The sequence below is a fragment of the Lissotriton helveticus genome, chromosome 2_1 (genome assembly GCF_964261635.1).
Source record: "Lissotriton helveticus chromosome 2_1, aLisHel1.1, whole genome shotgun sequence".
Lineage (NCBI taxonomy): Eukaryota > Metazoa > Chordata > Amphibia > Caudata > Salamandridae > Lissotriton > Lissotriton helveticus.
The window spans coordinates 1,561,332,934-1,561,349,840 of NC_136059.1; positions in this window are offsets into that span (position 1 = coordinate 1,561,332,934).

Sequence of the window (16,907 nt, forward strand, 5' to 3'; positions counted from 1 at the left end):
AAAATCAGGAAATCACTGTCTATGAGATAGAAAAAGTAATTTCCAGTTTAAAGAGGGGAAAAGCTGCGGGACCGGATGGTATTCACAATGAAATTTACAAAGTCTTAAAGGAGATTCTAGCCCCATATCTACATAAGTTATTTAACAGAATATTTAGCCAGCAAACTCCCATCCCATCTTCATGGAATGAGGCCGTAATTACTTTGATATTAAAGCCTGGGAAGGACTCACTAAAATGTGAGTCGTACAGGCCAAACTCATTATGAAATAGTGATTATAAAATCTTTATTCAAATTTTAGCAATAAGATTGGGCAGGACATTGAGGAGTATCATACATTCCAGCCAAAAGGGTTTTGTGAAAAATAGACAGTTGAAGGATCTAACACATGAACTGGTTACAGCCATTGACATAGCCACTACTATAAAAATACCACTAACTGTTATAATGATAGATGCGGCTAAAGAATTTGACAGAGTAAACTGGCAATACCTATATAGAGTTATAAAACAAAATATTTTGGGGGGCAACTTTTTAAATACTATAAAGTCAATTTATGAATTACCAACAGCTAGGATAGTGGTAAATAGAGTACTCTCATCCCCGATCAAGATAGGACGTGGGACACGGCAAGGATATCCCTTGTCCCCTTTGTTATTTAACATGTATATAGAGCAGTTGGATAGAAGAATAAGATCTGAAACTGGGATTATTCCGTTTAGTTAATTAGACTGGGAAATTAAAACAGATTTATACGCAGATGATTTGATGGTCTATACACCGAATCTTGGGACTGCATTACCACGTATAATGGAATTAATAGAAACATTTGGTACAATATCTAGCTATCTTAGTGAATACAGATAAAATGGAAACCATGACTTGGAATGGCCCATTATATTCTCAACTAGAAAAGCCAGAGATTAGATATCTGGGAATTAGAATAACCAAAGACCTGAATAACATAGCGCTTTTTAATTTTAAGAAACTGCTCCTGGAAACCAAGATCCTATTAGAATCATGGATGTATCTGCCTTTATCCGTATTGGGCAGAACAAACTTGATCAAAATAATGATTCTCCCCAAGTTTACGTTCATTTTTAATGCTTTACCACTACACTTTAAATCAGAATGGTTACAGAAATTGCAAAGTGACCTGACCAACTTTGTATGGAAAAATAAAGCTTGAGAATAGCATGGAAAAAATGACATAAAAAGAAAGGGGATGCGGGGATCACCTTGCTGGACTTTAAATTATTTCACTGGGTTTTCTTTTTAAAAAATACCAGACATCTTCTTTGGACAATGCACAAAACTCCACACCCCATTTATGGGCTTTAAAAAAGAATTTTCCGGAAGAAGGTCATTTTTTCTTATTCAAATATGGTCATCCCAAATTCTTTAAAAAGATCAGGTTTAAAGTTCTGTTAGCTGCCTGCGAGATTTGGGTACAAATTAAGCGAGCCATGGACATATCATATTACAGTAGCAAAACCCCTATCTGGAACTTTCCAGGCACTTCAGAATGCTTTTAGGACATCCTAACTCTCCTTTATTGAGGGGAAGTCCTAACAACTTGGGTATAGTTAATTGAAGGAAATTCCCTCATTTCTTGGGATATACTGGCCTCAAAAACGAACTATACTTTGTCAAGACTCAAATATCTTCAACTGACAAGCTGGGTCCAGAACGAACGACAGCTCAGTTCGGACTGGGAGGGAAAATTCTTGGAAAATTCTTGGAAAATCGAGCATTTAAAAAGGAAGTGTCCAAGTGGTATTGGCTGCTAGTGGAAACAGAGGATAGCAAGCTACCCACACCAGAGGAGATATGGAGAACAGACATACCAGATGCGGATATCCACACTTTATGGCAAGTATCATATGCAGCACTTTGGTCAAATATCAGACCTGCACCTTCAGGAAGAAACCATCTTTTTACTCTATACAGAGCTTATTGGTCCCCAAAAAAGTTGGCCAAATTGGGAGGAAGCACAAGAAGATACTGCACTAACAGCCAGATTCATCCGCTCGCAAAGGGCCAGATTCTCAGAATCTGGCCCTTTGCGAGCGGTATTTTTGCATTTGGGATGCATCATCCCAAATGCAAAAATCGCTATTTTAGAAATCGCTAAATTGCATTTGCATTTAAGGAATCTCAATTTGAGATTCCTTAAATGCAATGCATGAACCATTTAAAAATTGCGAATTCGCAATCTGGGGCCGCTATTTACCACGAAGTCTAACTACGTGGTAAATAGCAAAAACTTAGAAAAATGCACTTAAGTGCATTTTTCTAAGTTGTATGTTACACACACACATGTCCTTGGGACATGTGTGCGCGCAACACCAGTGTACATTACAATTTCAGGGGTGCAACAGGGTGTCCTTTGGACACCCTGGCACCCTTGAAATTGCTTCCTTATTTGCAATTCGCTAATTGCTAATCGCAAATAAGGAATGACTCCCCATTCATTCCTATGGGCCATTAGGCCCATAGGAATGAATGGGAAAGCCATTCCTTATTTGCGATTAGCAATTAGCGAATCGCAAATAAGGAAGCAGTAGAAATCGCTAAAAATATTGCGATTTCTACATGCATCCCGTTTTGCGAGTCTTTAATAGCGAATCCTTAAAATTCGCTATTAAGGACTCGCAAAACATGACTTTGATGAATCTGGGGGTAAGTGTGGGTTGGAAAATGCGGATGACGTACACATGTTATGGCAGTGTCCGGTAATCCAGATCTTCTGGTGCGAGGTGGGTGAGTTTGCCTCCAAAACAATAGGAGTTGAAGTCCAGGTAAGTCTTGACCTTGTTATCTTTGGGATAATGCATCAAGGTAATAAAAAATATATAGCGAACATATCTCAAGCACGTCTATTATTTGCATTGATAGTTATGGCACGTAGAGAAATATGCCCGAAATGGGTAACACAGACAGCGCCATCACTAAGGGAATGGATTTTATATGTTAAAAATACCTGCAGGCTAGATTGTATTAAAGGCTCACCTAGACGGATTAAAATTTGGAAACTGTTAGACGGGGACCTGGAGGGTCGGCCGAGCACAAGGGGAGAGGCCTCCGGTGAGGGCCGTCTCCAGCGATCGTACAGACAAGTAACTTCCCCCCCACAGATGGACACCACACGAAGGTCAGCTTAACACCTTTTATAGGCAATTCTTTGAGTAAGGTGGTACGATACAAGGAGATCAGGACACGATGATCCTCTCAATTCTAGTCTCTATTAGGGGAAGGGGGTAGCGGGACAGTCTTGGTACCTACAGGTACTGAGGTGAAACGGTGGTAGCTCACAATCCTCGAGCTCGGCGTTCGGACGGGTCGGACCGCGGCTGCGCCAGCAGGTCCCGAAGAGGTCGTAGGTGGCAACGGGCCGCGGCAGCGCCAGCAGGTCCCAGCGAGGATGACGGTTACAACGGGCCGCGGCAGCGCCAGCAGGTCCCACGAGGATGAACGGTGCAGAAGGCCGCGGCAGCGCCAGCAGGCAGGACAATAGTTCACAAGGCAGGGCCGCGGCAGCGCCAGCAGGCAGGACGATAGTTCACAAGGCAGGGCCGCGGCAGCGCCAGCAGGCAGGACGATAGTTCACAAGGCAGGGCCGCGGCAGCGCCAGCAGGCAGGACGATAGTTCACAAGGCAGGGCTGCGGCAGCGCCAGCAGTCCGTCAAGGATGAGCTCTTCTCGGTGTCTCTCGACTCCAGGATACAACTCCTTCCTGCTCTGGGGCTGCCTCAGTTATAGGTCTGGCGCCCTTTGATGTCCGGACCCTCGCACTGGGAGGTCGGGAGGTCCGGGATGAGGGAGTCCAGACACCCAGCAGGGGGGTGGAGCCAGCACCCGGGGAGGCTGGGGGCGATCGGCACCTGGCGGGGGAGAGCCATCGACACTTCTTTCTCCCATTAACCTGCCAAGTGGTCCGTTCACCTCCTGGATGGATGGTGGTGCCGGGATGTCTGGGCCTGGCCAGGCCCAGGGTTGGGGGTCGAGCCGAGGCCACGCGGCCGCGTGGTGCAGTGTCCAAGATGTCGGCTGGGCCGGGCAATGGGGTTGACGGGGGCCTGGGCCCGTGGCACAGAGATATCCGGGAGCCGGCGTCCCGGAGGGGGACGGGTTGCGGGTTGCTTCTGCTGGTAGCACCCGGAGAGCCGATGTCTGGGCCCTGTCATGCGGGGAGGGAGCGAGCCCTTCGTGGGGCCTGTCCAACATGCGTCCCCCCCAGCTGAAGGCGGGGAGAGTCACCCATCCTCTTGGGGACTCTCCTCGTCGAGGCGGAAAAAGCGGGACAGGCCGTCCGCGTTGGCGTGGTCTTGGCCAGGGCGATGCTCCACAGTGAAGTCCATCCCCTGCAGGGAGATGGACCATCGCAATAGTTTGGGGTTCTCTCCCCGCATTTGCATTAGCCATTGCAGGGGCCGATGATCTGTTTGTACCCGGAAGTGGGTTCCGAAGAGGTAAGGCCGGAGCTTCTTGAGGGCCCATACTACTGCGAAGGCCTCTCGCTCAATGGTGCTCCAGCGCTGTTCTCGGGGCAGGAGGCGTCTGCTGAGGAAGGCCACTGGTTGGTCGACTCCCTTGGGGTTCAGTTGGGAGAGGACGGCCCCGATGCCATGGTCTGAGGCATCCGTCTGGACGATGAACTCACGGCTGTAGTCGGGGGCCTGGAGCACAGGAGCGGTGCACATGGCGGCTTTCAGCCTCTCGAAGGCCGCTTGACAGTCGGGAGTCCAGTTGACGGTTTTTGGGTTGGTCTTGGATGTGAGTTCCGTGAGGGGCCGAACAATGCTGCCATAGTCCTTCACGAACCGCCGATAGTATCCGGTGAGCCCCAAGAAGGCTCGGACCTCGGTTTGAGTTACGGGGGGCCGCCAGGACTGGATGGCAGCGATCTTGAGCTGGAGGGGGGCCACCAGACCGCTCCCCACTTGGTGTCCGAGGTAGGTCACGGACCCCTGGCCTATTTGGCACTTGCTGGCCTTGATTGTGAGGCCGGCCTGTTGGAGGGCCTGCAGGACCCCTCGGAGGTGGCGGAGGTGGTCTGACCAGTGGCGGCTATACACCGCGATGTCGTCCAGGTAGGCGGCACTGAACTCCTCGAGGCCCGCCAATACCTGGTTCACAAGTCGTTGAAACGTGGCTGGAGCGTTTTTCATGCCGAAGGGCATCACTCTGAAATGGTAGTGTCCATCCGGGGTGGAGAAAGCGGATCGTTCTTGTGCCCTGGGGGTGAGGCCGATCTGCCAGTAGCCCGCCGTCAGGTCGAAGATGCTTAGGTAGCGGGCCGCCCCCATGCGGTCAACTAACTCGTCGGCTCGGGGGATGGGGTGAGCGTCGGTTCGGGTGACAGCGTTCAGACCCCGATAGTCGACGCAGAACCGGAGCTCGGGTGTGGTGCCCGGGGCCGCAGCTTTGGGGACCAGTACAACCGGGCTGGCCCAGGGGCTGTCCGAGGGTTCGATGACTCCGAGGGCGAGCATCTTGGAGACTTCTTCTTGGATGCAGGTGCGTACCCGCTCTGGTACTCGGTACGGCCGGTGTCGGATAGGGGGACTGTCGCCGGTGTCCACGTCGTGCAGGCACCAGGGGGTGACCCCGGGTGTGAGGGAGAATAGGCATGCAAATTGCAGCAGGAGGGCCCGACAGTCTTGGCGCTGCTCCGGGGTCAGGGCCTCGGAGAGTTGGACCCCGTCCACTGAACCATCTTTTTTCCCGGTCCCCAGCAGGTCAGGGAGGGGCTCGGAGTCCTCTTCAGCTCCACTGTCTGTGGCCATCAGCAGGCTGAGCTCCGAGCGCACGAAGTGGGGTTTGAGTCTGTTGGCGTGGAGGACCCGGAGGGGGTTCCGGGGGGATTCCATGTCGATGAGGTAGGTGACGGGGCTCTTACGCTCGATCACCTTGAAGGGCCCCGTCCACTTGTCCTGTAAGGCACAGGGTTCGATGGGGGACATCACCCACACCTGCTGGCCAGGCTCGAATTCGATGGAGGAGGCATGTTGATCGTACCACTTCTTCATTTACTCCTGACTGGCCTCAAGATTGGCTTTGGCGAGCTCTCTGAATCGCCGGGTCTGATTACGGAGGGTCAGGAGGTACTTGTAGACGTCTGGAGGGGTCTTCAGGGGGGCCATTTCCCACTCCTCCTTAACTAGGCTGAGAGGCCCGCGAACAGGGTGTCCGTACAGGAGTTCGAAGGGGCTGAAGCCGAGGGACTTCTGGGGGACTTCTCGGTAGGCGAAGAGGAGGCACGGTAGTAGCACGTCCCACTGGCGGCGTAGGGGTTCTTCCAGCCCCATGATCATCCCCTTGAGAGTGCGGTTGAATCGCTCGACCAGTCCGTTTCCTTGCGGGTGATAGGGGGTTGTGAATCGGTAGGTGACTCCGCACTGTTGCCATAGGGATTTCATATATTTTGAAATAAAGTTTGTGCCCCTGTCACTGACGACCTCCCTGGGGAAGCCCACACGAGAGAAGATCCCCATTAAGGCTCGCCCTACCACTGGTGCTGTTACAGTTCGAAGGGGAACCGCCTCAGGATAGCGGGTGGCGTGGTCCACCAGGACCAGGATGAAGCGATGCCCTTGTGCTGTTCGGGGGTCCAGGGGCCCCACAATGTCTATTCCCACCCTTTCGAACGGGGTGGTCACCACGGGGAATGGTTGCAGGGGGGCCTTGAGTTTGCGGCCGCTCTTCCCGCTGGCCTGGCAGGTCGGGCAGGACCGGCAGTGGTTGGAGACGTCATTTCTCATCCTAGGCCAGTAAAAGTGAGTCACCAGGCGGTTGTATGTTTTGTCTTGCCCCAAGTGTCCAGCCAGGGGGACATCATGGGCCAGGTTCAAAAGGAAGTCTCTGAAGCGGAGGGGCACCACCAGCACCCGACTGGTCCCCAGCTCCGCTACTCTTTGTTCGCTGTACAGCAGGTCATTGTCCCAATAGATCCAGTGGGCCCCTGCGGTGTCTCCCGCGCTCTGGGCGAGCGCTTGCTGTCGCAGTCCCTCGAGGGAGGGACAGGTCTTTTGCTCTTGCCGGAATTGTTCTTGGGTGGGCCCCCCTTCCTGACGCCACTGAGCCAGGTCCGGAAGGTCTTGGGGCTGAGCGGGCTCTTCTTGGGTCTGTTCCGGGGTGTCGGTAGGGATGGAGTCTTCCTCCGGAGCGATCGGGGGAGGAGGTGCTGGCCATGCGGGTTCTTCAGATCTAGGGATGGTGTCGGCGGCCATGGACCGGGTTGTTACGCACGCCCAGCCCGGGAGGCCTAACATCCCCAGGTGCTCTCTTCTTTCAACGGCTGCCCACGGGGAGCTCTCGAGATCGTTCCCCAGGAGGCAGTCCACGGGGGGCTCTCGAGATCGTTCCCCAGGAGGCAGTCCACGGGGGCATCGTCGCGGACAGTCACTTTTAGCATCCCGGACACTCCTCCCCATTCGAAGGGGACGCAGGCCATCCAACACAGGCTCTCCGAATTGTCGGCCGATCGGACGGGGCAAAGAACATTTGGCAGGATTTGTTCTGGGGTCACCAGGTGACAACGGACGGCCGTCACACTGGCCCCTGTGTCACGCAGGGCTTCGGCCTTACGCCCATTTATGTTCACCCACTGGCTGTACTTCCTGGTGTTGGCTGGTAGGGGAGCCCGCGGGATCAGGTCTCTCCCCCCTAGGCAGGCCAGGGTCATGGCGGCAGGTTCCCACTCGGGCTGCTCCTGCTCGTAATCTTCAGGCTCCTCGGAGACTTGCTCTTCTCCTAAGACGGCGGCAGCCACCTGGCGGGGCCCGGGGGTCTGGTTCTTTGGGCAGGTCGGGTCACTGGCATAGTGGCCGACTCGCTGGCATCGATGACACGTAATGTTGGCTCGGAACCCCGGGCGCATCGGGGGGTTGCCCCGGCCGGCCGGGGGCGGGGTGTAGTTCGCGGGAGCGGCCGGGACGGCGTCTCTGCCCCGGCCCGGGCCTCCTCCTCCTCCTCGGGGACGATGATGACCTTGGTTGGGTCTGTTCTGCTCATTGGGCCCACTTCGGCCCACTCGGGTGCTCTCCCATCGGTCAGCCTCGGCGGCGAGCTGCCGTGGGTCAGTCAATTTACTGTCGAGGAGGTGCTGCCTGAGCTCGACGAAGCAGTTGTTGGAGAGGTGCTCCCACACAATGAGGTTGAAGAGCTGTTCGTAGGTGGTTACGTTGCTACCCTTGATCCATCCCTCGAAAGCTCGGCTGAAATAGTTCACATATTCTATCCAGGTTGTACCCGGGATGCGGGTGCAGTTGCGGAACCTCTGGCGGTACATCTCGGACGTCAGCCCATATCGACTGAGGAGGGCGGCCTTCATGTGGTCATAGGACGTCATTTGATGGTCCGGAAGCTGCAGCAGGGCATCACGGCCTTCATTGACGAATCTCCCCCATAGACCGGCTCCCCAGTCACTTCGAGCGATCCGGTGGGCAGTCATGGCGATCTCGTAGGCCTTGAACCACTGCTGTATGTCGTCGTTCCGGACATATTCCCGGACCACATCTTTGGGGATGTGGACCTTCTGTTCGGTAGTACCTGGGGGGGCGCGGTTGCTCGGTCACCCCTAGGTCTTTGTTCTTTTTGCGCATCTCTATCTCCGCTATCTTGCACTCGTGTTCGTATGTCAGTTTTTTTTCTTCGAGTTCTCTCTGTCTCTGCTTCTCCTCTCGCTCTTCTTGGAGCCGTAAGTGTTCTAAGTTCATCTTTTGTTCTGCCAGTTTCAATTCTCCGTCTAATTTGAGCCGTGCCAGCTCTAACTCGTGAAGTCTATTTTTCTCTCGTTCTCGGATCTCTTCCCGGGAGAGATCCGTTCTCCTTTCTTCTGTCAGGGTGGTGTTTGTTTCCGGGGCTTCGAGGTCCCGGGGTCCGGCGCTATTTGTCTCTGCCCAGGATTCTAGGGCGTGTTTGAAGTCCTCTTTCGTGCTCAGACCGGTGGTAGCAATGCCTAGTTCTATGCAAAATTGTTTTAGCTCTCGGTGGTTGTACTCTTCCAGTTTTTCCATCTGGAATTTCTCTGCAGATCCGCTCTCTCTGGTCGTCATTGTGGATTAGTCGTAGGGTGAGTTACTCTCTGTACGGTACGCGTTGGTTCGGATCGCGCCGCTGGCCACCAATGTTAGACGGGGACCTGGAGGGTCGGCCGAGCACAAGGGGAGAGGCCTCCGGTGAGGGCCGTCTCCAGCGATCGTACAGACAAGTAACTTCCCCCCCACAGATGGACACCACACGAAGGTCAGCTTAACACCTTTTATAGGCAATTCTTTGAGTAAGGTGGTACGATACAAGGAGATCAGGACACGATGATCCTCTCAATTCTAGTCTCTATTAGGGGAAGGGGGTAGCGGGACAGTCTTGGTACCTACAGGTACTGAGGTGAAACGGTGGTAGCTCACAATCCTCGAGCTCGGCGTTCGGACGGGTCGGACCGCGGCTGCGCCAGCAGGTCCCGAAGAGGTCGTCGGTGGCAACGGGCCGCGGCAGCGCCAGCAGGTCCCAGCGAGGATGACGGTTACAACGGGCCGCGGCAGCGCCAGCAGGTCCCACGAGGATGAGCGGTGCAGAAGGCCGCGGCAGCGCCAGCAGGCAGGACAATAGTTCACAAGGCAGGGCCGCGGCAGCGCCAGCAGGCAGGACGATAGTTCACAAGGCAGGGCCGCGGCAGCGCCAGCAGGCAGGACGATAGTTCACAAGGCAGGGCCGCGGCAGCGCCAGCAGGCAGGACGATAGTTCACAAGGCAGGGCTGCGGCAGCGCCAGCAGTCCGTCAAGGATGAGTTCTTCTCGGTGTCTCTCGACTCCAGGATACAACTCCTTCCTGCTCTGGGGCTGCCTCAGTTATAGGTCTGGCGCCCTTTGATGTCCGGACCCTCGCACTGGGAGGTCGGGAGGTCTGGGATGAGGGAGTCCAGACACCCAGCAGGGGGGTGGAGCCAGCACCCGGGGAGGCTGGGGGCGATCGGCACCTGGCCGGGGAGAGCCATCGACACTTCTTTCTCCCATTAACCTGCCAAGTGGTCCGTTCACCTCCTGGATGGATGGTGGTGCCGGGATGTCTGGGCCCGGCCAGGCCCAGGGTTGGGGGTCGAGCCGAGGCCACGCGGCCGCGTGGTGCAGTGTCCAAGATGTCGGCTGGGCCGGGCAATGGGGTTGACGGGGGCCTGGGCCCGTGGCACAGAGATATCCGGGAGCCGGCGTCCCGGAGGGGGACGGGTTGCGGGTTGCTTCTGCGGGTAGCACCCGGAGAGCCGATGTCTGGGCCCTGTCATGCGGGGAGGGAGCGAGCCCTTCGTGGGGCCTGTCCAACAGAAACCAATTTGGGATATGCTTTCAGGAGATGACATGTAAGGGCGCCTCATTGCCTGAATTTGCGAGACAGCACAAGCGGCATAGTAAAGTCCAATGATTAAGGCATATTAAAATTTGCTGCAGTTTGGGCAGATCGCATATACCTCCAGATATATAGTTCAATAAGGCCTTGGCTTCCTGGGCAGAGGTGAAGAGCCGGTCATCTCAGTTAGTACGCACCTAGTCCCAGCCATTTGTCGAATGCCATGTATGAGGACAAAAGAAAAAAAAAATAACCTAGGTGGCCATTTGCTTGGCAGCCATTTCTCAATTTGGTGAGCAGCACTTACATCATTTACTCCATGACCCTGACGGAGAAACGTGCCACCGGCTAACATCTAAATTAGACCCAGAATCTTCCATGACACTAGATAGGAATATTTTCTAGGCTGTTTCTTGGTTCCAATACTTTTTGATAGGATTAATTGCATACCCTCAACAAAGGCCAAAGTGTATTTTTTAATTCTTTTTTTTTTGTCCTCATATGACCTCCATGGTGTTGTATAAGCATCCTCTCGAAAACAACAACCCAAATGCTTATAACTTAGAGGGTCTGATCTCAGCAGATGTTCCATGGGGTCAAACCCATTATGCACATCGTGAGCCGATCAAGAGGTGTAATCATTGGACTGATAATTGATCTTATTCAGCACTATTCAGCCCACCCTCCTTCCTCCTAATCTATTAGTCTCCAAAAGAAACCATGCTCGCTTCTATTTCTAACACAATTAGCCTTATGATCCAATTCTTTAAAATACCTGACTGAGTTCCACCATTCCCTCCAAGACGGAGGATCTGGCTGACGCCACCTTTTACAAATTTCTTTTCTTGCCAGAAGTATAAGATAAAACACCAGTTTATTTGCTCATCGGTCAAATCACCCTCCCCTGCGCACCCTGGTAAGTATACTAGCCCAAAAAATATTAGTACAAGGCTTACCTCTATTTCTTTACCACGTATCTCGGACAGGGTCTTACCCACTTTCTTCCAATAATCCACCAACACTGAGCAGGTTAAAAACGTGTGGATGTCATCCGCTTCTTGAGCCTGGCATCGTACACAGCCCGATTAGCCTCCTCCCCTTATTTTAGAAATCTTGAGCGGAGATCAATAAATCCTATTGATAGTGAAGAAGTGGTTCTTTCTTAGTACAGCGGAATTAATTAAACAATATAATTACTTGCCATAACATTTGGAGCTCTTCATCTGGCAAGCACTCATACCAGACCTTTTCAGGGGGTCCAGTTTTCTATCTGCTGCTTCCAATAAGTGATTGTACCATAGTGCAATTTCCTTCTTTCTAGGGTTGATATCCTGAAGGTCCTCTTCCATTTTACAGTCTCCAAGAAATTGCCAGTTTTGATTAGCACACCATGTGGTTATTTGGTAAAATTTAAATCTGAATAAGCTATTCCTTGTTAGATGACTCCAAGCGTCCCATGAGAGGCATCTACTTCCTTTAACCATGTTGCCCCACCTCTTCACCCCTGCCTCTTTCAAAGGTAAAGATAGCACATCGTTCAGGCATTCTGTTGTGCCTGGTGAGTACCACACAGGTGCCCACTTGCTGTAATGGGGAATGCCCAGAATACTTCGACAGTCGAACCATAGTTTTGCACCAGCAAGTAATACCTTCAGGTGAACCTTTTTGAAAAATTTAGGGGCGCTGAATTTATACATAAAAACCTCAGCTGAAATCTCATGCAACATAGCCTTGAACATACAGCCCATCAGATGGTCATCTGGCCTATATTTTTTAATTCTTTAACACATATATGAAAAGTGCATAATTTTAGCCCTAAACCTTTTCAACACCAATGAAGTCAGCCAGTTAGGAAATTACCCAATAAATACATTTAGCCATGCCATATATCTTAAATACAAAAATCTGAGAGGCAACTACAACAGCTTATGACGTGTTATTGGCAACATTGCCAAGCATGAATGGATGAGACAAAAAGACTGCCTTGTTGTAATTATTCCTTTATTTCATAGTCTTTGTAAAATAATGACTACAACCAACACATTGCGCCCGTATCTGGGCTTCTCCAGGGCTGTAAATATATGCAAACATAATTTACATGAATACCTCGAATGACAATGCATATTCACAAGTTAAAAAGCATTGATTTAACAATACTATCAACAAGGGAAAGCAAAAAATTAAATAACATTCCGGGTAGGCACCCAATAATTTCTTGTGCAGTTCTTGATTTATAAACAAATACTGTAATTGACATAGAAATACATGCTGAAGAATTTCTGTGTACATGCAAAACCGATTCTCAATCGTTCATTTGAAGCGCATTGGTCATTAATACAGTGTATTCAAAGGAAATAGAAGAAAAAAAAGAAACAAACAATTTTTCCCACAAAAGCTTATTGTACCAATTTTGATCACATATAAGACTGAGCAAGTTCAGTAAAAAAATTAATATTTTTTGTATTGAGACAGTTTGGTAAGAATAATTATATATCAAACAGTGCCTCCTACTTACACAGACTTTAAGAATAATACAACATCAGGTTGTTAGTTCTAAGCCATTCCATCCATCACATCTAGGTAAGTAGTTGTTACTTGCCTACCAAGAAGATAAGCTCCTTGGTCTCATGATTAATCCTGGTATAATATCTTATTAACAACCCCGAAGTTGGAAGGGGGATATGGTAACAACTCTCACCCTTCAGTTTGGAAATTGCTGAGAAAATTAGAATATATCAAAGGCTAGCACAAGCCAAACATCCTAAGTGTGCACAATTTACTGCAACAGGGTGATGTTGTCTTACCCATGTATACACTGAGTAAGAAAATGTCAACCTTGACGAATGAGAACTTCTGTCTTCCTAGAACACAAGACAGTCCAAATGTATCAACTACAAATTAACAAACATGAAGCAACGTCAAAGAACCTACCTATGCGGCAAAATTTCCTTCGTACCAGAAAGTGCCACTAAATCCGAATGTTCAAGGGCTTCAACAGAAAACTAATAACAAAGGTAACATAAAGACAGAGGAAAACAATATGGTCAAAATGTTTTGTTTAAACACGACATATAACGTGAATACGTAAGGTCACAAAACACACCCAAAAAACACTTTTCCAAACGGCACAACAAAGAATCACCGCTACAAACAAGCTCTTGACAAGAGAAAAGGCTGTAGTTTCTAGAATAAATAAGAATAGGATGAGGGGAGAGAGAAAACTTGGTGTTAATATGGCTGAATAGCCATGAATTAGTCAGAAAAATTAGTGATTATCATTGCACGGGGAAATTAATCAATAAGTATACACTACCTCTGCTACTTAGATTCTTCTCACACGAGTAGAAGTTAAAATAGCTGTAATCAGCATTGCCGAGAACACTGTTGATAAAAGTAAACCTTTTTTCATTATTAGCGCATCAGTGCGACAAAGTGAAAAAAACAGACCCCAAATTTCAAATAATTGAGTTTGAATAATACCAATGTGTAGTTATTAAAATATAAGTCAAGAAAATCCGAACCCAAACATAGGAGCTCAAGTTCACTTTAGTAAACACTTCCAATGTAAGAGATAAAATCACTTCTCCTCCATATCCAGTTGCATAGTTACATACAATCGCGTAACTCATTCTAACTAAAAACAGAAATATAGCATGCTTAGCGATGGAACTTAATTTGGTATGTTCCCAGCATTCCCAAATCTGTACCAGTGTCAAAAATATACAAGATACATCCCCAAAGCACAGTGTACCAAAAAGGGGATTATATGTAAAAGTAATATGACATGCTCAAGCTTCAATCAGAGCGGTACAAAAGGGGGTGGGGATGGACGGAGCATCTGAACCAATCAAACACTCACACTCAGTCAACAGATCTGGGTTTAATCCATCACCGTTCTTTAGCCCACTCTGCCACCCCAGTTCAGACATGGCCATATGCAAATCAGTCTGAGCCTGTGCCTCATGGGGACCAGTCCAGCCCGAACTGCCAAGCCATGCCTTCCCTGAACCGGAAACAAGCTTCCTAGGACCGGTTTCTGGCATTTCAGCCGTCTTCAGCCAGGCTTGCTTGAATCCAGTGGCAAAGTGAGCAAGGGACTCAATCAATCATACTCTACCAGTGTAAATATACAAAATAAACCCCAGAAGCACAGTGTAACAAAAAGGGGATTATATATAAGAGCACTATGACATGCTCAAGCTTCGATCAATCATAATGCCTTACTCCTGCCTCACATTCATTGACAGAGGTGAGCACATAGGCATAGTGCGGCTTCGATTAGTCACACCACCGCACTCTCACACCACATCCAGTGACAAAGGTAAACATAAAAAAATTAGAGGCTATAATGTTATAATCTATTAGCCGCACTCTTGCATCACATCCATTGACAGAGGTGAGCAGATCGGCATAATGCAGCTTCGATTAGTAACACCACCGCACTCTTACACCACATCCAGAGATGGAGGTAAGCATAAAAACCTTAGAGGCTATAATGTTATGATCTATTTAAAACAGAGGAATCCTGCGCCCGGGTGTTGAATGTTATTTAATTTTTGCTTTCCTTTGTTGATAGTATTGTTAAACCAATGCTTTTTAAATTGTGAATATGCATTGTCATTCAAGGTATTAATGTAAATTATGTTTGCATATGTTTACAGCCCTGAAGAAGCCCAGATACGGGCGAAACACGTTGGCTGTAGTCATTATTTTACAAAGACTATGAAATAAAGGAATACATATAACATGACAGTCTTTTCATCTCATCCATTCATGCTTGGCAATGTTGCCAATAGCACATCATAAGCTGTTGTAGTTGCCTCTCAGATTTTTGTGTTTATGTTGAATTGTTTGTGGTACTAACCCATGGCGAACCATTTCTTGAGGTGGGCAACGAATGTTTCTAAGTACTTTCCTTTTACTATTAGCTACACATGATTGTGCAACAAATGGGTCACCATTGTTTGTTTTCAATGTTATATATCTTGCATGCAACCAAGGAATTATCATTAAATATGATATTAGCACCTTCTCTAAGGTGTGATCACTTTGTGAACTTTAACAGAAGTCATGAATGGTTTTCCTGCGTCTCATACACACAGTTGCCTTAGACAATATGTCTTTAGCCTATATGCTGTCTCATGATGCCAGGTTGCCTTAGAGACCCATATATATTTCTTACCACGATTAACATCATTCGAAAAAATGACTTTTAGAGTACCCTTCTCCTATATGTTTTGCGTTTATGGACCTAGATTTTATTTTTCATTTATTTTTATTTATTTTATTTATTTATTTTAAAGGTTTTCTATAGCGTGGCTAGACCCAGAGGCATCAGGGCGCTTTACAAGAATGTGAGGGGGTACAGTATACAAGAGCACTTAATAATAAACATTGCAAAAAGAGTCCATGTAACCAAGAAAGCAGATAAATACCAATGCTATTTACAAGAGAAATCAAATTAGTTAATTTGGGAAGTTCGAAATAAGGCAAGAGTAGGTGGGTGAGGGTGAGAGAGAAGGGATGACAGGGAGACAGAGAGAGTAGGAAAATAGGGGGGTAGAAAATCAGTGGGAGGACGTGCGTGCGGCTAGAGGTCGTAGGTAAATACAGAGAACAGGGGGATCAGGGGGGAAAGAGTGGCGAGTGGGCGGAGGGTTTGGAAGGAGAGGAAGGGGGGATAGAATTGGAGGGAAAATAGAGGGGACCCTGATGGGGTGCAGAGCATGAGAACAGAGTCGGAGGTAGGAAAAATTATGGACCCCAGTATTTGTTGAGGAAGTATGTTTTGAGCTCTTTTTTGAAGTTGAAGTAGGAGGGCTTACAGCGTAGGTCTTTAGATAGGGAATTCGAAATGGAGGGAGTGCTTCTGGAGAAGGAGCAAACTTGTGTGTGTTTCTTCATTAACAGGGGGGGGGGGTAGAATGAAGGTGTTGGTGTTCCTCGTCGGTCGGGTGCAGCCTGCTTTGTGGAGTTTGTGATGGCTCTTCTAAAGGCATAGAAACATTTCCCAGGCAGGTGGAGGTCTCCAATACGCAGGCTATCGTCCACCAGGCCGGAGAGGTTATTACCTCCACTCCTCTGGCAGACGGTGGGCTGCATTACAAACTTTAACTCAGCGGGTCCTATGTGTTTGAGAGATTCCAGGCCTCCTTTAAATTTGCCTCCACCAGGAGTACCCTGCTTTCCAAACACCAAATCAGACCCTCTGTTGAAGAAAACAGACAAAAGCAGAAAGTCTTATTTAAATAGCGGCTGATGTTGCATGTGAATAGCCTTTCACCATTTCCCTTCCACTAAGGGAAAAAATGAATGCTTGCACGGGCTGGCATTATACACAAACGCATAACTTCACAAATGCCTACTTATTCTTCATCTAGTAGAAAGGAATGGCCAGGCATTTTTCATTTCCCACAGGTTGACTGCACGTGATACTGGCAGAGAAACATAGGTAAACAGAAAGGATATCTTTTGAGTATTATGTAATACTGAACTGCAATCTTTTGTGTTTCCGACACTCCATTACAAAATAAGCTCCCTTGAAAGCAAATGTTATTTTTGCCA